Below are 20749 nucleotides of genomic sequence, written 5' to 3'. Positions count from 1 at the left end.
CAGTTTATCAAAGGGGATAAAAGTCATGATATGTCATGTGATAATGTGATGTCGCGAGTTTGACACCCCTGATTTAGAATAATGTGTGCATCTACTTATTCTGTTTAAAAATACAACACCAAAATCCCTTCCCTGTATGCAACTGAGCTGAAAAACTGTTTGAACTGCTGGAAACTGGAAATTCAATCAGCCATCATTGGAACAGCAGTTAAACACACACAAGAAGTCAGAAAAAATGGAGAAGTAGCTATGACTGGCATACTGTAGTGTAGTTTTTCTCCAACCTAGAACCATGGCAGAGTTGCAGATCTACCATATTGGAATTGCACCAGATCAGAGGACTACTTCAACACAGCAAACACTGTGTCTTCAATGTTTGCTTTGATCCCAGTTCTACTAAACACTTGTGTGATGCTCAGTGCCGTCTTTCTTTGAACCCAGAGCCAATTTATTTATAAATAATGCTGCATTTCAAGAGGAAACACACCAAGACTGGTATTCCATAGAGAATGGAAGGTTTGCAGAGCTTGGGGAAGGTAATCAATTTCCAATGAGGGCAATTCTTGCCTTAAAACAACTACACAAGGCTATTGACATCTCTGGATCAAATAGCTGAAAGTCTGTTGAGTGAAAGTCAGTAATTGTAGACTTTCATTCAGTTCTTTTTCACACAACCGTTCCAGGGTGATATTCACTTACCTTCGCTACAGGTTTGCAAATGTGAGCGCATGCGCCACCTCCGCGCATGTGCAGAGCCTTATGCACAGAGCGCCAAAAACGGGACATGATGATGTCTGGGCGGGTGGGCGGAGAATTCGGTTCGTCTGAACTGGATAGAACCAGCTGAATACCACCACTGAACTGTTCCAAGAAGCTGTGGGAAGAAAGCATTTTTTTTGTTATCCAGCTTTGTTCTTGATTCTGATGCAAAAACTTGTAGGATGTTTTCTTTTTCCCAAATGTGCTATAGCTTTAAGTGCTCCCCAGGCAGTTCCCATGAAGAAGTGACTCCAGTAAAGCCATAAATATTACTTCGATAGTTTAACCATGCTCATGGAATCTTATAATTTCTAAAGCTGCTCAGAATAGAATAGAATAGAATAGAATAGAATAGAATAGAATAGAATAGAATTTTTTATTGGCCAAGTGTGATTGGACACACAAGGAATTTGTCTTGCTGCATATGCTCAGTGTACATAAAATAAAAGATAAGTTCATCAAGAATCTAGTTCTAGTCATACAGTCATAAGTGGAAGGAGATGGGTGGTAGGAATGATGAGAAGATAATAGTAGTGCAGACTTAGTAAATAGTTTGACAGTATTGAGGGAATTATTTGTTTAGCAGAGTGATGGCGTTTGGGAAAAATTGTTCTTGTGTCTAGTTGTTCTGATGTGCACTGCTTTATAGTGCCGTTTTGAGGGTAGGACTTGAAACAGTTTATGTCCAGGATGTGAGGGGGTCTATAAATATTTTCACAGCCCTCTTTTTGACTTGTGTAGTATACAGGTCCTCAATAGAAGGCAGGTTGGTAGCAATTATTTTTTCTGCAGTTCTAATTATCTTCTGAAGTCTGTGTCTGTCTTGTTGGGTTGCAGAACCAAACCAGACAGTTATAGAGGTGCAGATGACAGACTCAATAATTCCTCTGTAGAACTGTATCAACAGCTCTTTGGGCAGTTTGAGCTTTCTGAGTTGGCGCAGAAAAACATTCTTTGTTGTGCTTTTTTGAACAGATGGCTGAAGCAGATTGCTTAGGTTAAACATACACCAGTGGATTCCAACTGTTTTGATTTATTTATTAAAGTCCTATCTTTGAAATAAAAAAATTATTCTTGAAACCTAGAGGAATTTAAGTTCTCTCCCAGATGTTTTCTTTGTGATTATTTAATTTTTTCCAGCGCAATAAACAGTTTAAACCATTGTTTTAGAACTAAAACAATTTAATTTGAAATTAATGGATAATTTGTACATTTCAATGCCACATTCTCTTTACTCAGAGCAATTTGCAGCACTTGATCTACTGATATGGTTTATAATGGTTTTAGATGAGAAAGGATTAACCTGAATCTTATTCTATCCATCTTCAGTAAAGTAAATTCACCTGGGCTTACTTGTAAATAATTATACCGCCATCCAATCCAAAGTTCTGCAGCACACATTATTTGCTAGATCATAGTTAGTAAAGGTATTCAGATCTTCAAATTTGACTCCCAAGTGATGCTTAGGAACATGTAATCCTGAACATAGCATCTATCTGCAACTCTTTAAAATAGCTGCATCTTTTCACAAAATCACATAGAGCAAACAACTTTTGGGAAATGAATCCAAAGTATTACATATTATTCATTTCGAATAAAGGGTCATCATATCATTCAGATTGAAATGCCATCTCTTAGCTAATGTAAAAACTATTAAAAACTGTTATTTAGGTGGCAGTTACCATATAGAAGAAATTATCTTTATTTCTTAAAATTCTTTATCTCAATTTAAAGTGAACTGGGATTGATACCTTCTGTGATACTCAGAAGTCAGAATGACCCTCCCTCACTTCCCCCACAGAAATGTCAGTTCTGTTTTTCATTTGACAAAGAAACATATTATTTTTTATTTTAGGCAGTTCTGAGTATAGCATATTGAATCAACATAAATAGCACATAGAACAATCTGTAATTCAAACAATTATAGTTAAAATAGGTCAAAGCAAACTGTGTTCATTACAGGCAGAAGGTTGGCATTATTTTTCACCAACAATGACTTTGAATTGAAGATATTGGCTATTTGGCACCAGTCCCCTTCTTCTTAAGTAATCCTTGAAGTATTTTTATTCCTCTTTAGAAGAATTACCAATTACCAATTAATGTGTTGATCATTGCAGTAAAAGTAACCGCTAAGAACAATGTTTGGTCCTAATAAAATGAATTATTCCATTGTCCTGTGAATTTTGTTCTAACGCCGTTCTCTTTATTTTAATCAAGCCTTTGTATGTCTTGGATGTGATTAAATCAGGATATTGAAGGGTGTGCCTGCTTAGTTCCTGCATCTTCGAGAATAGCTCCCAAAAGTGAAATATATTTTGAATTACAAATTTCCCCTGGCCTATCACATGATAGGCAATATTTAGAATGTATCCAAATATAAGGTTGTGCTCATATAAACCTAGCCAAGTCTCATCTGTTTGCTTGTTTACTTTTAAAAAAAAAAATATTTGGGAACAACTATTCTTTGGGCCTCTTCCCACTTGCAGATGACCATACCTAGAACTTGATCCAGCAAGCACTTTTTTTGCCTTCCCAGTGTCCCCATGCCATTATTGTAATGGGGCTCCCCTTGAGGTGCACCCGGAGGTTCAGTTAGTCCAGAATGCAGCTGCGCGGGTGATAGAGGGGGCTTCGCGTAGCTCCCGTGTAACACCGCTCCTGCGCAGACTGCACTGGCTACCTGTGGCCTTTCGGGTGCACTTTAAGGTTTTGGTCACTACCTTTAAAGCGCTCCATGGCTTAGGGCCTGGGTACTTACGGGACCGCCTGCTGTTACCTCATGCCTCCCACCGACCCGTACGCTGTCACAGAGAGGGACTTCTCAGGGTGCCGTCCGTCAAGCAATGTCGGCTGGCGGCCCCCAGGGGAAGATCCTTCTCTGTGGGGGCTCCCACCCTCTGGAATGAACTTCCCCCGGGTTTATGCCAAATACCTGACCTTTGGACCTTTCGCCGCGAATTGAAAACATCTATTTATTCGCGCGGGGCTGGCTTAAATTTTATGAGTTTTAAATTTTCTATTATTAATTTTAAGGGGTTTTTAGTTTTATATATTTTAAAGTTTTTAGGCCAACTTTATAATAAGTTTTTTAATTTGTATTTTAATTGTATATTGTACTGTTTTGTTTTACCGTGGCTGTACACCGCCCTGAGTCCTTCGGGAGAAGGGCGGTATAAAAATCGAATAAATAATAATAATAATAATAATAGCCTTCACCTTGTCCCCAATCCAGTCTTGAGATAACTTACCATTTTCTTTACTGGTATTAAAGTGGCATTTTCCCACCCAAAGGACTGCAAAAACCTCAATTGTTTTACAATGGTACCATTTTATGTATTTCATTTGAGGTTTTGTCATTTGTCATTTGTGCTGTGTGGGCTGTTTTTGAAGATGGCTTTGCTGCTCTTTTAGGAGAGCACAAAAAGACCACAACTCTCTTGCAAGAACAGTAAACCATTTTTCAAAAGTAACTCAAAGGACTAACATGTGGTGCAGTTCTGTATCAAGAACTTTTGAGTTGCTATTTGTGCTACCAGCTGTTCAAGGTGACCCAGGTATCTGATAGGTTTGAAGCCCTGTTAGGTGGAATCTTCTTTGCCCCTGTTGGGACCCAGGCTGGAAAGGTAGCAGATGGGGCAGGGGAACCCTGACTGATATCTAGCCATCTTTCAAAACCATCACAAACTCAATATTTCTAGCAGATAAAAGCTAAACTTTCTGATATGACAGTAGACTAATGTGGCAGAGTAAATGTTTATTCTCAGCTAATGGATTGATCTGTTAATTTTATTCACAGGACTTATATTAGAATATAATGTAGTTAAAGTGCCAAAAAATTAAAATTTAGTTAACCACAGTACTTCCTGTAATATTTATTTATACTGACAAGAATTGCAACTCTTCTTAAACAGTTACTTTAGGGTAGCCCTCTCCCTATCATATTCTAGGTAGATGCCTATCAATACACACCATTTTTTAACGTCAAATATCTTTATTCCAAACAGATCTGTAGCCTATAGACAATTATAGTCTGTTCCTTCTGCTTCATTGTAGATCTTTAGAAGAATAGAGACTGATAGAGAGGATAATGGGAAATAGCTTTGTAATCAACAGACAAAATAATAAATAATGGCATAACAATGAAACTGAAGTCTCAATTGGAGGAAGAAAAAAAATTGAGATTTTGTGAAACGTAAGATCAACAAAGCAGAGTTAAACATGTACATGTCCTGGTGAATTAATATTCTGCTGCCTTTGCTTCCTAGCTTTTTATGCATTCAGAATAGTTATGTTCTTGCAAAAGTTTCATTACCAAACTCGTTAACTTCATCAGTGCTAGTAAACAATGGATTTGGTCTCAGCCATCAAAACTACTCCCACCAACTCTGACTGACCAAGCCACTAGTATATAAAACAAGAGCAAACCCCACTCCCTACTAGAACTGAAGATGTTCCCTAATTTGTAATGAAATGTCTGCAAGAAAACAACCAAGTTCAGAGAGCACCAAAGACTCCACAGTTCAATTCTAAAATAAAAATATTCTGTTCTATAGGTATCAAAATAGTTAAAAATAAGCAATCTTTTTTTTCATTATCACTAAAAGAGTTGACTGATTAGTTCTGTTGATTAAGACAATTAATTTAGACTTATTACAAAATACAAAAAGAGAGAAGACTATTAGACACAGTAATGTCTTTTTTCAAATAGTTAGCTGAATTCTGGAGACAGATTTCAATGAAGATTCTCAATCATCCACAGCATGACTGTCCCAAAGGTGTTTTTTCCAAAAGGCAACTGGACTTTCTTGATTTTTTTCTTTGAAAAAGTTTCACTTCTCATCCAAGAAGTATTTTCACTTCTGGAGAAAGATAAAAAAGGTCTCCCCTATCCTTTTAAAAATTGTGAATTAGAGAAAGTTGGTGGTGGGTTTTTTTAAGGACCTTCAGAAAGGACAAACATTTTAGCTTACACATCCCATGAAAGTCTCATCCCACAGCTCCAATCTGAATTCAAAACTTCCATCAATGTTTGTTGTCTTTAAAATAATATATTAAGTATATTGCAACACTTTTTTAAGTGTATTGCAATACGTGGTTATATGCAATAATACAAATTCTGCAACAAATTTAAATCCTGTTTCACCTTGTAAAGAAAGATAATTGGGTTAATAGTGCTAAGTAATTATTTGTTTTACCTTATTAAACCAACCATGGTTTATTAAATTAGTCACAGTTGGCTTCATTTGCACATTGCATTGACCCATTTGTCATTTTCAAACTAGAACGAACTGGTTCAACTCACAACTCACTATATGGCATTCTTAAGTGGGAAAGGCAGAAATAGCTGCCAAGTAGGGCAATGTCCCTCTGGTGCTTCCCATTCTTTTACTTTTATTATTATTATTATTTATTTAATTTCTAGACCGCCCTTCTCCCGAAGGACTCAGGGCGGTGTACAGCCAGGCTAAAAACATATACAATATTAAAAACTAAATTAAGACACTTATTACACAATTGGCCGAAAAATTAAAATAATTAAAATCTAAAAACCCCCAATTTAAAATATAAATAGAATTTAAAATTTAAAAACTAAACAGTTTAAAAAAGTTTAAGCTAGCCCCGCATGAATAAACAAATATGTTTTCAATTCGCGGTGAAAGGTACGAAGGTCAGGTATTTGGCGTAATCCAGGGGGAAGTTCATTCCAAAGAGTAGGAGCCCTACCATAGGCATTGAGGTATGTGCATGTGAGATAGGAACAACAAAGCAGAAGGCAAAATTCACCCTTATCTCACAAGAGAAGTGCTATTATTCCTTTTCTAGCTGTTTTCACACCAAAAATATAAACATATCAATCAAAACAAAAAGTTCCACTTGTGGTTGGGGTACCTGTTACAGAAATAGCAGCAAAGCTGAGGACTTTTGCCATCTTGCTGCAGCTTCCATAGGAAGTTAGGCTTATTTTGTTCTGAAAATGTGCCAAATGTCCCGAAGGTGCTTTTTCAAGAGGCAACTAGACTTTCTGAGTTTTCTTTGAAGACGTTTTGCTTCTCATTCAAGAAGCTTCTTCAGCTCTGACAGAATGGTGAGCTGAAGAAGCCTCTTGGATGAGAGGCGAAAGATCTTCTAAGAAAAACCAGAAAGCCCAGTTGCCTCTTGAAAAAGCTCCTTTGGGACAACCATGACCTGGATGACTTGAAAATGTGCCAAATGTTTTGAGTTCATACAACGTACTAACCCCAAACCAAATCACATTATTGCAAAAAACAAACCATTAGGGTAATGTGTGTTTCATACTATTTTCTTCATACGTGTCTTTATTGAATTATGAGTCGGTGCCTGAAAACAGCAGATGCATACAGAGGTCCTTGACTTATGACCACAATTGAGCCCAAAATTTATGTTGTTAAGTGAGACATTAGTTAAGTGACTTGTGCCCCATTTTATGACCTTTCTACTGACAATTGTTAAGGGAATCGTTGCAGTTGTTAAGTTAGTAACATAGATGTGAATCTGGTTTCCCCATTGACTTTGCTTGTCAGAAGGTGGCAAAAGCTGTTCACAAGACTCCAGAACAATTGAAACTGTCATAAATATGAAGCAGGTGCCAAGCATCCAAAATTTGTTCACGTGACCATGGGGATGCTGCAATGGTTGTAAATTGCTAAACAATTTAACTAACAATTGCTACCAACCTGCCTTCTATTGAGGACCTGCATACTGCATGAGTCAAAAAGAGGGCTGTGAAAATATTTACAGACCCCTCGCATCCTGGACATAAACTGTTTCAACTGCTACCCTCAAAATGACACTATACAGCACTGCACACCAGAACAACTAGACACAAGAACAGTTTCTTCCCGAACGCCATCACTCTGCTAAACAGGTAATTCCCTCAACACTGTCAAACTATTTACTAAATCTGCACTATTGTTAATCTTCTCATTGTTCCCATCACCCATCTCCTTCCACTTATGACTGTATGACTGGAACTTTGTTGCTTGTATGCTTACGATTTATATTGATATTATTTCCTGATTGCTTATTTGTACCCTATGACTATCATTAAATGTTGTATCTTATGATTCTTGATGAAGATATCTTTTCTTTTATGTACACTGAAAGCATATGCACCAAGACAAATTCCTTGTGTGCCCAATCACACTTGGCCAATAAAAAATTCTATTCTAGAATAGATTTTTTGTATTGGCCAAGTGTGATTGGACACACAAGGAATTTGTCTTGGTGTATTCTATTGTATTCTATTCTATTCTAAATGTGAAAAATGGTAATAAATTACTTTTTTTCAGTGCAATTGTAACTTCGAACAGTCACTAAAGGAATTGTTATAGGTCAAAGACTACCTGCACTCCTTAAGTAGCAGCTGGTGAACATGCCCAATGCTTGCCAACTTCAAAGAAATGAATGGAAAGATGAAATGGACAGTCTGTGAAGAGAAATTTCCTTTCTACCATATACAAGGACAAACAGGAGGCTTGCATCTTTTTGACACATTTCATGCAAGTTTCAGTGGGACATTTGATACAAAGACAGCATGGTCTTTTATCATATTAACAGAACGTCTTGCATTTTTTCAAAACAATTCTACTTCATACATTCTTAGTGTGGGGAAAAACATCATCTTGGGAAAGTGGTCCCTTTATCACAGAAGCTGATGAAAAAGATAATTCAGCTGGAAAGCATATCGTACTGCATAAATATTCTCACTATGGATGCAAGAAGAGTAATATTAATGTAACTCAGTGCTAACATATTCAAATCTTCCTATCAAATTTAAGAAAGACTGATCAGCAACTTAATATTCAGAACATTCTTGAGTAATGGATAAACACTCTGAAGAATAGAAGCTGGTACAATGTTGTGCTACAGCATGGATTTTGCATGTAGGAGTTCCTTAATTCATAGCAATGTATTTCCTGATAACATGGATAAATTATTGACAGCCAAAGTGGAGACAAAACTAAATGAGATGGACCAAGAATGTATCTTCGTAAGAGTCATAGTCTCCCCATCACTCCATCAAACTAACTGAGGAGCAAATCCCCATCCACATGTAACTACCTGGCCCCATGGAGGCAGCTATTTCAGACAGCAGATGCTGGAGCTGAGGAAAAAAGGCAAGATAATAGAGGATATAAACTTATTTCCTCTGCCGCCTAGTCTGCCCTATAGCATCAGGAATTGAGGGAGATTTAAAGTTCATAGAAAAATGCTGGAGAATTCAATTAGCTGTTTAGCTGCAGCAGTGAATTTGGGGTTGTATCTCCCATAACATTCTAAAGAACCTGGGTGTAAACAGAGGTGGGTTTCAGCAGGTTCTGACCAGTTCTGGAGAACTGGTAGCAGAAATTTTGAGTAGTTTGGAGAACTGGTAAATACCACCTCTGACTGGCCCCACCCCCATCTATTCTCTGCCTCCCGAGTCCCAGCTGATCAGGAGGAAATGGGGATTTTGCAGTAACCTTCCCCTGGATTGAGGTGGGAATGGAGATTTTACAGTATCTTTCCCCTGCCACGCCAACCAAGCCACACCCACCAAGCCATGCAACACCCACCAAGCCACACTCACAGAACTGGTAGTAAAAAAAATTTAAACCCTCCACTGGTATAAACTAGATTTTGTCCACAAAGGTGGGTATCCCAGATATTAGCAACTGCAGATTAAACAAACAAACCAAAAAGTGAAGACTTAACCTAAGTTTCCAATCAAAATTAGGCAAAACAGTGGGTAATTATGTTTCTAGAACTGGATAAATATCTACGACTACTAGTAGTAAAAAAATCCAATTAGGTCATTATTTTATTAAATAAAAGTTCAGGTTGTGCATGGATCTTTGGGAATTCTTCATGCCCATAACTAGACATAGAATTAATAGGAAATCTCACTCCTTCATTTAAATATTTATTCTAGCATTAGCAGATCCCCACATCCGGTGTCAGTTAAAATTAGACACATGTATTTATACATATATCCCACCCTGCCTATAATTTGGACATTTTCACAAAAAAGCAGACTTTGTTTATTAGAATGCAGAAGTGTTGACGCAGTTCCTTTGTGAATATTATTGTTATGGAAAAGTCTTCAGACTGCAGTAGGAATAGAACTTCTGGTTGTATTAAAATACTAATAGATCCCTGTTTGATATACTAGCCAAAGAAAGCTGCCAAACCTAATAAATCATTTATCCAAACACTGATTTCCTTCAGTAGTTTCTTTGCAGAGTATGAGTTAAAGCTGTTTCCATTCAAGATCCTTTTCCTTTTCCTTTTCCTTTCCTTTTCCTTTCCTTTCCTTTCCTTCCCCTCCCCTCCCCTCCCCTCCCCTCCCCTTCTCTTTCCCCTTCCCTTTGCCCACTGCAGGTTAGGCTAACTTTTGGTGGCCTGCATTTTCAGTTGCAAAATAATATCAATATTACTGGTAACTGAATGGAGGAAAAGAACATCTGCTGGAATATAATAGGATTAAATGGAGATATAAAAGACAAGCCACTACTTTTCCAGATTGGTGAAGATTTTTTCAGGCGGGAAGAGAAGGTACAAACAATAAACAGAACAAAGGAGTCTCATAATATATAAGCCTATAGCAAAGAGAAACTTTTATTTGGTGGTAAATTGATGTACCCATTATAGATAGTGGCAAAGAAAGCATTAGAAATTATATGCCCTCTTCCTGTCTACCCTGCTGGTCATTGCATTCTTATGAATATATTTATTCTGAAAAAGCAAAAAAAGGTCCAGGTGAGATAGAAGGCAAATTTAATTTCAACCATAATGTCTAATGCCAAAATCAAGTGACCGAAATCCCAAAAACCTAAATATCCCATTAGTGAGATAGAACATAGAATTGGGTTGGAAGGGGCCTTGGAGGTTTTCTAGTCCAACCCCCTGCTCAAACAGGAGACCCTATACCATTCCAGACAATTAATTGATGCTGTTGCATTGAAAATCAAAGAAGGAATAAAGAATGCTACATTATTTTGAATAATACTTTAAAAATTCTCTGCTTAGGATGTTGCATTTTGATAATCTGGGTTTGAGTCAACAATATTGGGTAGGGGCCAATTCTGCCATAAAACCTTCTGAGACCATTTAGCTGCTGTAGCACTTTCTCTGTCAGCTTATCCTTCTGCTGCTGTGCCTTGTCTGACTATTTGCCAATTCCTTTCTCTACATATAGACTTAATAACACCCTGTTATCTTACCCTTCTTAACTTTGAAAGCTGCTATAGAACTTTGTATATTTGGAATGCTGAACAGAACTGCAGCGGTGACCTTGCCTAACAATTTCTCCATGGGGCCTCTTGTAACTCTAATCTCAGACTGTTCAACATCTACTATAAACCACCATTTGTCAAAATATTGTAATCAGGCAGCTGTAGAGAGATAAAATTAAAACAAGAAGCTTGAAAATAGCGAAAGCAAAGTTGTTCCATAAGCAAGGAAAAAACACACTTGTGCAAAACTGAAAGATAATAAATACAACAAAAGCCAGATATGTGAATGGGAAAGAGATGACCTTGTTTTGCCTTTCTGACAGAAAGGAACGGGGTGGCTGGCAAAACGCTTAACTGCTTATGTCTATATTTTTTTTAATTCTTAGGAAAATGTAAATGGCTTTTGCTGTTGTTCCAAGAAAGGAAGTCAGGCTAAGTATTTTTTTGTCCTTACACTTGACACGTAACCATCATATTCATAGCGATTTTTTTCAATAGCATCCAGTAATTCTAGTTTTGGGCTTTGGAAGCATTTAGAGAAAGCAAGGATATTTGTCTTGGATTGGGACCAATGTCATTTCATAGATTTTACCATATTTATGCAGACTTTGTTTGAAATAGCTGTTTTCCTGAGTACCCTCATTAAGACCCGGGGTAGTTTTTCAGGGGTTGTATAATATCATGTAAACCTATCCTCATGTAAGGATACTTTATATATTATGTTAAGGATAAATTGCTTTGAAATGGGTGATTTGCTAAAAATTCACTACAATGGTATTGTCAAAATGAATTGTGCATCAGCTCTAAACTATACGGTTTTTCATGTCTTATCCACTGAGTGGCTGAAGTTAAATGAGATATTTCAGTGATGTATTATTTTTTTTGCTTCACATGTAGATTGTATTTTATTGTATTGTAAATGAACTGGGATGGATTGATTAAGCCATCAAGTTGGTGACATCTTTTAGAATAGATCTATCTGTAAATTAAAAGGGATGTGGTGGCTCAGGGGCTAGGACATTGAGCTTGTCGATCAAAAGGTTGGCAGCTCGGCGGTTCGAATCCCTAGTGCTGCCGTGTAACGGGGTGAGCTCCCGTTACTTGTCCCAGCTTCTGCCAACCTAGCAGTTTTGAAAGCACGTAAAAATGCAAGTAGAAAAAATAGGGACCACCTTTGGTGGGAAGGTAACAGCGTTCCGTGCGCCTTTGGCGTTGAGTCATGCCGGCCACATGACCATGGCGATGTCTTTGGACAGCGCTGGCTCTTCGGTTTTGAAACAGAGATGAGCACCACCCCCTAGAGTCGGCAATGACTAGCACGTATGTGCGAGGGGAACCTTTACCTTTTTATCTGTAAATTGGTCCTTTAGCTATTCCAATGGCTCAGCAATTCTGGTCCTTTAGCTTTTTCCATTTTCACTATAACAGAGTCCCTCCAAATCATAGTTTGCTTGTTTTTTAAAGAGAATTAGGTATTTATAGAATGTATCCAAAATACTGTCATTTGAGCCTGGTTACTCAAGTGAGAATTTTGGATTGATTTGTTCTACAATCCATTTGTTTGTTTTCTTGGACATGAAAATGCTTAGTGACCTGATCAAAAATAATCCACAGAGGAGAAAGTAGGTCTAATCCTTTCCCAAGAGGCTTTGCATGAGAAAACTGGACCTCCTCCCTGGCTTTCTGAATTTGGATATCCATGAGGATGGAATAAAAAAAAAATCAAGATGGTGAACACAACGTGGAATTGAAGTCACATTCTTTTTTTAGATGTGTCCCATAAAAAAGATCAGGTGTTGGATTGCATGGTTATTCTTGCCATCACAACATATTTGGTCCCCCTGGACCTTCCTGTTCTGTATCCACATGCCATATAAAAAGCACGCACACGCACACAAATACACAGGGACACGCATACATACATAATTAGTGGCAAATTTCCTGTTTATTTCTGGGGATGGATAGTTCCTGTTTCTAAAAATATTTATTCCAAAAGAAAGGAGGTTATTTTGACTGGTATTGCGCAATTCTGAATTTGCTTTTGCTTTTTGTTCAAGTCAGTTAAAGGAAATTCAGGTGGAAAATAAGAAGCCAGTAAAAAAAAAAAAAAGCATTCACTGTTTATTAGAAAATATATTTTTTCAGACTGCTTTCCACTACTTTATTGGGAAGACATTAAACTTTAATTTCCTCCCTGCCTTATAAAATACCTTGGTGGTGCACAGGAGCTCAAGTTTATGAGAAGATTTGCTCTTGGAAGATTTAGCACATTTGATTAAATAGCAACTAAATGCTTTAAGCTAACTATTCCCAGCACAGTCCTGCCAATGCTACTCCCATCTTTCCTGTATTCCCAGCTAGGTGGAAGCTCTTAATTGGTAGGAGTTGCTTTTAAGGTAAATTTGAACAGATCTGGTTCAGATTTGAATAGAGAATCATCAGGTGATTCCAGCCTAAGTAAGCAAAGCCTTAGTAAAAAGCTTTCTTTTTTGCAGAAAAGAACAAATTACTTATATATTGCCAAAACAATCATATGAATCTATCCAGGAAGTCAACAGAAGGGAAGCTGAACTTCCATATTTGCTTCCCCTGTCTTCCTTCAGTGACATTTACTTATAAAACCTCCTATATGAACTATAGTTGAATAATGAAACCATATGTGAAAATACATTTCTAGTATTTAAAGGTCCATGAAATTCATTTTTTCCCTTTTATCTTTGCATGTTTCATGTTCTGACCTAGATCTCCTGCAGTAATGCAAATAATTCATTCAGTTTTCTTACCATCCTCATTTACAATTTTAATACCAACAATGTCCACAGAGTGGCTTAAAAGTCAAGATGATAGTTGCACGAGGTTCTGTTGTACTACTGTAACTTTCATCTTGACATTTTTCACACACATATACACACACACACAGACACAGATACAGAGACACACACACACACACACCCCTTCATGGAACCCTTTGTTTATTTTTCTCCATTGTTATTCCAGAGTCCAATTGCCTCCTTAGCTTGTTTTCTGCTCCAATGTCTTACAACATGTCAACAATACAAGCACACAATAGTTTCAAACTTAAAGTGAACTGGTCCAATCTCAATTGCAGAAAATATGACTTTAGTAAGAGAGTTGTTAATGCCTGGAATGCACTACCAGACTCTGTGGTCTCATCCCAAAATCCCCAAAACTTTAACCTAAGACTGTCTACTGTTGACCTCACCCCATTCCTAAGAGGTCTGTAAGAGCACCTCACCCTATTCCTAAGAGGTCTTAAGAGCACCAGCGTGCCTACCGTCCCTGTCCTAATGTTCCCTTTAATTGTATTCATTTTGTGTATTTAATTCATGCTTGTACTTATATGTATTGTTTGGTATGTAGTCGACAAAATAAATAAATAAATAAATAAATAAATAAATAAATAAATAAATAAATACATAAATAAATAAATAAATAAATAAATAAATAAATAAATAAATCTGCAGCCATTCATCCACAGTTGATTTGACTGAAGACCTGACTCAGTATAAGATGAATTTGTACAACACAAGATAAAAACTATAAATTAGTAAAATTTGAATGTATGGATTCTCTGCATGCATATGACTAAGTCTAATATGCAAAACCATCTTTCTTTTCTTGCCCTACCACTTTCCATCATACCTCGACACCTTTCTTAGGGAGTGCACACAGGTTGAAAGAAAGAGGGGGAATCTATTGCACTAGCAGATGGACCACACTGAATGTATCTCATGAGCACTGATCTCCATTGTCTCATACAGTTGCATTTCACTAGAAACACAAACAAACAGACGTGAGATGAACTAGCATATCGGGTGTACAATATGTTCATATTGTAGGCACTGAATCTATAATTGTAATTGCAAATTACAATTCTTCCTGAATTATCATTGGCAGCACCAGAAAATATTAATGCCTCCTTTGGACAATCTTTAAAAGTAATTAAATCTAAGCCTCATTAAGAATATGCAGATTGATTAAACTCTAAAATGCATTCAAAGAAATTCTGCCTCCTTTGTTGGGGTTTTCCTTTCAGTGACATGAACTAGCTGAATTTCTAAGGAGCAGTATGTATCATGGATTTAGCTCTTGTTATTATTTATTCATAAAATTATTTATTCGTGAATGCAACAAAAATATTTCTGATGCACTTTCTTCTGCTTTTCACATTCTGCATTGCTTTTTTATTATTTAATTTATTTAGTTGATTTTTATCGTGCTTTTATTTCTTTATAAATAACTCAAAGCAGTGACATATATAATATTCCTTCTCCCACCTACTTTTCCCACAACAAGACTTTGTGGTGGGTTGGGCTGAGAGAGAGTAACTGACTAAAGTCACGCAGCTGATTTTCATGCCTACAACTCACAGTCTTTTGGTTTTTGTCTTGGGGCCTTAACCACTATGCCAAACTGACTCTCAACCACTATGCCAAACTGGTTTTCTTCTGCTTTCCCAGAAGATGGACAAATTGAATATCACAAATTCAGTTGCATCTTCACATTTTAGGAAAACATTTATGTCACCACCAATACTTGCTCAAGAACAGCTAACATGGTGGATATAAGTGAGTAGATAAATAAGGGGAGAGGGGAGATAACACAGCCTACGTCGTTATAAAATCACCAAAATAGTCTACAATACTGATGTTCTCTATGCTTTCTTTAAGGGTTTTCTTATGTCTTTATTTCCCTTTTTGCCTCTTTATTCCTCAAAATGTTTGTGGATTTTACTTGGATCCACTAGGTGTCAGGATTACTCAACATCAAAATTTGATCAAATAGTAGAGAATCTACATTGAACATCTAGATTATATACAAACATCGTATTTTCTTGGAAAATGTGAAGGACAAACCTGAAAGAGGCAACTCTAAAAGAGATTCATAAGGATAAAAAAAATATTGTTTATGCTTATAGCTTTGCTTTACAAAGGAATATTCAAGAGCAAATACTTAAAACAACCCCCTACAAAAGCACACATAACAATTTAAAAACAATATTATTATTCATGTTCTCCTTCAATGGTTGAAAGTTTTTTTCTGAAAATGTTGTTAATTCTCACAAATTAGGGCAACAAAGAAATGGATGGCATGGGCCATTGTTAATTCATTCCTGTTACAGAGGAAATGTATTCACCCATATTCTTGTAAGGTTATTCTGCAGGTGTTTGAGACATACATGACAGAGATGTCTCTCAAGGGATAGAGTGATGTATTTACAGAGCAATTCTGCTGGTTGAAGAGAAAAGTTGTCACAAAGCCCCAAGAATAAAGGAGAAAATAGTTATGTGACTTTTCCCATTCTCCTGCTTTACAAGGGAAAATTCAAGAGCAAATAACAAAAAACAAACAAACTACACAAGCATGTATAACAACATAAAAACAATATTAGTATTCAGGCCATCCCTTATGGGCTGAAAGGTTTCTTTTTCTGAAAATGTCAAATTTCACAAATATGACTATGATTTGGCCATTATTTTTATCTGAAGGAAGGAAGCACGGGAAGGAAATTATCATGAATGAGCAGGAAATTGGACAAGACATCTAAGGTCCTTTCCAAGTCTGTAATATAGATACTGTTACCTCTGCAATTGGCATAGTTATCTTATGTTCTCTCTCTCTCTCTCTCTCTCTCTCTCCCTCCCTCCCTCCCCCCCTCCCCCCTCTCCCTCCCTCCCCCCCGTTCTTCCCCCCATTTCTCGTCCCAGGGCATATTAAATATATTTTAGCCATGTCTTTTTATTGTTAGTGAGGTGGAGCTTCACTATCATCACAACCTCCTCTCTGTACCCTCTTTAATTGGGACTATCACATTACATCTGAACTGATATTTAATATTTTAAAAATTAAAATTTCAAAAAATTCTCCATCTAAAGGTATCATACCTAAGTATAAGATAGACTACATAGTTATGTCACTTATTTCTTTTTCTTATAGATGGGGGAAAAACCATTTTAATGATTTCCAACTATCAATAGTTTGATAAAACTGTTCTACATATTTGATTGTGAATTTCTAACTGATATAATTGAATACAGTAACTGCAGATTTTCAGCCTATTTTGCATGTAAATGATAGAATTGTATCCCTCATTAGCCATAGAGAGTCATCATTCACGAAATAAAATCAGTTAACTAACTAGAAACTGGTAGTTGAAGAGCTTGGTAGCAAATCTTAAGTTAAAAACAACAAAACCCATTCATGATAACTATATTCTTTGGAACTAATAACGTATCTGATCTTTTCTGTTCTTATTGCTAATTGCTGCTTCCCTTTAACTGTAAATGTACACTCTTTTTCAAGCTGAGCTCAACCTTGATAAGTTCTACATATATTGATTTCTTAGCAGAAATACCCACATGGGTATTTCTATTGCCTTCTTCCAGGATGTATTCGGAAATTTCAGCCTAGCCTACAGCTGTGATATTCTCTGGAAATTTCCCATCCAAGTCGAACCTTACATAGCTTCTAAGTTTAGGCAAAGTTAGTTAGGAAAGAATTGGGCATCCTAACGGATGGCCTTGCACACGAATTGAGCATCTTCAATGGGGTAGGAACCTCACTGGATTCATTCTCCATTCATTCTCAGTAATTTTATCCAAAACATATTCAAACTCATTATATTTTTATGACAATCCTATTCTCTGTGTCCATATCACGGTCTAGATATCACATCTACTTTTCTAGACCTTGAATGTAATCGGTATAGATAGGCAAGCCTCTAGCCAGCCTTCCTTCCTTCCTTCCTTCCTTCCTTCCTTCCTTCCTTCCTTCCTTCCTTCCTTCCTTCCTTCCTTCCTGTTAGCTGACAAATGCATGTTTTATATGGTAGAAACCAGGGGTGAAATGCTCCTGGTTCAGACCGGATCGGCTGATCTCGTAGCGATGGCGGGTGATTCGGAGAACCGGTAGCAAATATCCCTGCCCCCCTGCCCATGCCCACCCAATCGCCCAATTGTCCGCTTGCCTGCTTGCTGCTTCTTTTAAAAAATGCTTTTAAAAGGTTAAAAAAAGGCTCTGACCATAACAGCTGAGCTTCCTGATAGTCAGAACTTCTTTTTTTTTTTACTTTTAAAAGCATTTTTTACAACCTATTTGGCTGAATAGGTTATAAAAAAAAATGCTTTTAAAAGTTAAAAAAAAGATCGGCCGTCACAGCTAATCACCCTCCCTGGCACTTGCCCCATGCCTCCTTTTGGCATGCACTGAACACGTGCACCTTGCATGTGGTGCGTGGTGCGCACTGTGCATGCGTGCGTGCAGTGCGCATGTGCAGCCAGCGAACCGGTAGTAAACTGGTTCAGATTTCACCATTGGTAGAAACATATGTTGCACACACACACACACACACACACACACACACACACACACACACGCACCTATATGCATGGCTTCTTCCTGGCAAAACATCACACTTAGCCCTTGAGTGAACCGTGGAGTGAGCCCTAGGATCTTTTCCAAAGAAACAAACCCCATCAGAAACTATTGATGATACAAGGACAAACATATTTTTTTTAATCTTTAATGTTAAACTTTAATGATCACACTATCCTTCTGGATGAGCCTGAGAAAACACCCCATTCCTAAGAGGTCTGTAAGAGGTCTTGTTTATTTTTCTCCTTTTTTATTCCAGAGTCCAATTGCCTCCTTAGCTTGTTTTCTGCTCCAATGTCTTACAAAATGTCAACAACACACAAACACACAATAGTTTCCAACTTAAAGTGAACCGGTCCAATCTCAATTGCAGAAAATATGACTTTAGTAAGAGAGTTGTAATGCCTGGAATGCACTACCAGACTCTGTGGTCTCATCCCAAAATCCCCAAACTTTAACCTAAGACTGTCTACTGTTGACCTCACCCCATTCCTAAGAGGTTTGTAAGGGGCATGCTTAAGGGCACCAGCACGCCTACCGTCCCGGTCCTATTGTTTCCTTTCATTATATCCAATTAATATAGTTATTACATACTTATACTTATATATATATGCTTATATATTATATAGTTACTTTCATGCTTATGCTTATATATACTGTTGTGACAAAATAAATAAAATAAATAAAATAAAAAATAAAAACAGGAAGGAAGGCAGTGTTGTGGTGGCCTTCCTTTCCATTAGATTGCAGTTGATAGGGAGACAGAGGTTTAATCTAAGAAGGCCCAAGCTTTGCAGGGTGCTGTAGGTTTTGACCTCCCTCCTTCTCCTGTTTAATCTCTAACAAAGCTGCTGAGGGAGGCCATCTGGCAACATGGGGCCAGGTATTATCAGAGTGCTGATGATACCCAACTGCATATTTCAACCTCTGGTCACCCAAGCAATATTTTCTCTCAGTGCCTGGAGCCTGTTGGGGTCTGGAAAGGGAGGAACAGGCTCAGGCTGAATCCTAGCAGACTGTTTGGTCTGTAGTGCTTCAAAAGAGATGTATATCATAGCTGTGTTTTGCTGAAACGAATCCAAACCTCTTGGAGAGCTTACACTTTTTACAGAGCTGAAAACATCTGAATATAGTAGTCATAAAAGTGATGTTTTAATCCATGTTACTAGGTAGTTTTTGATCTGTCTTTGAGGTTTCAGGTAAGGCAGGGAAAGTTTTATCTCTGTGCTTAATCCACAAAGTCTGCAGTAGTGATCCTCTCCAGACAATAGCGCACAGTTCATTTATTTCACCAAAGTTATCAGATTGTGTGGTGGTGGTTTTTTTTGAAAAAGAAAGACACAATAGACCAATAGATTTAAACTGAATGTCAACCGCTCCAATTTGGATTGCAGAAAATATGAAATTCTGTAACAGAGTTATCTGTGCTTGGAATGCATTACTGACTCTGTGGTCTCTTCTCATAACCCCAAAAGCTTTAACCAAAAACTATCTACTGTTGACCTCACCCCATTCCTTAGAGGTCTGTAAGGGGCGTGCATAAGAGCACAAACATGCCTACCCTTCCTGTCCTATTGTTTCTTTTTCTATATATATATATATGCTTATACTTCCTTGTTTCTCCTCATATATATATATGTTTATATCTTATATAAGATATAAGATATATTTTTGTGTGTTGCTTGTGTATATTGTTATGACAAATTAAATAAATAAATAAATAAATAAAATTGAGCCTGACGCATTATGGTACCACCCTTTTTGCTTTGTGAGCTGGCTGGAGCCCTGAAATGATGGGAAGGGATGTTAGTAGATTTTTTAAATAAATGGCTAAAATTCAATTGGGCAAATAAAGTAAAATAAATAGGGTAGAGTTATAAACAGGCGTTGTTCTATTTGTTCTTGCCTGCTTGATCAATCAATTGCCTATCAGCTAATAAAAACATCCAGTCTTTTGAGCCAGTTAAGCAGCACAGTTTATGGTTTGCTCAAATGCATATTCAACGATTATAAAGTTCATTTAAGAAATCTGAAAGAGGGCTTGTTCTGCCCACTTTCGCATGCTCTTATGGATGTTTTTTCAAGCAGTGCAGATTTAAATGAATGATGAATGAAAGCCACTAGTACTTCTTTATGAACTGTAATAGAAATTGAATTCCTAAACAATATGTGCTGCCTTTGAAAATGTAGGTTTGCTATTTGTAAAGTTTCCAAACTTCTACCCACCTAGCTCTCATATGCTTTTTCCTGCCCTCAGCATTTCTTTTTTGCTTTTTCAGCTTTAAACTACTTTCACAAATTCTTTCTCCTGCTGACCTCTCCCTACTGGGCAGAAGTTTATGGATTACTTAACATTCTGT

This window comes from Ahaetulla prasina, chromosome 3 (assembly GCF_028640845.1).
Source record: "Ahaetulla prasina isolate Xishuangbanna chromosome 3, ASM2864084v1, whole genome shotgun sequence".
Taxonomy (NCBI): domain Eukaryota; kingdom Metazoa; phylum Chordata; class Lepidosauria; order Squamata; family Colubridae; genus Ahaetulla; species Ahaetulla prasina.
This window is presented reverse-complemented; position numbering follows the sequence as displayed.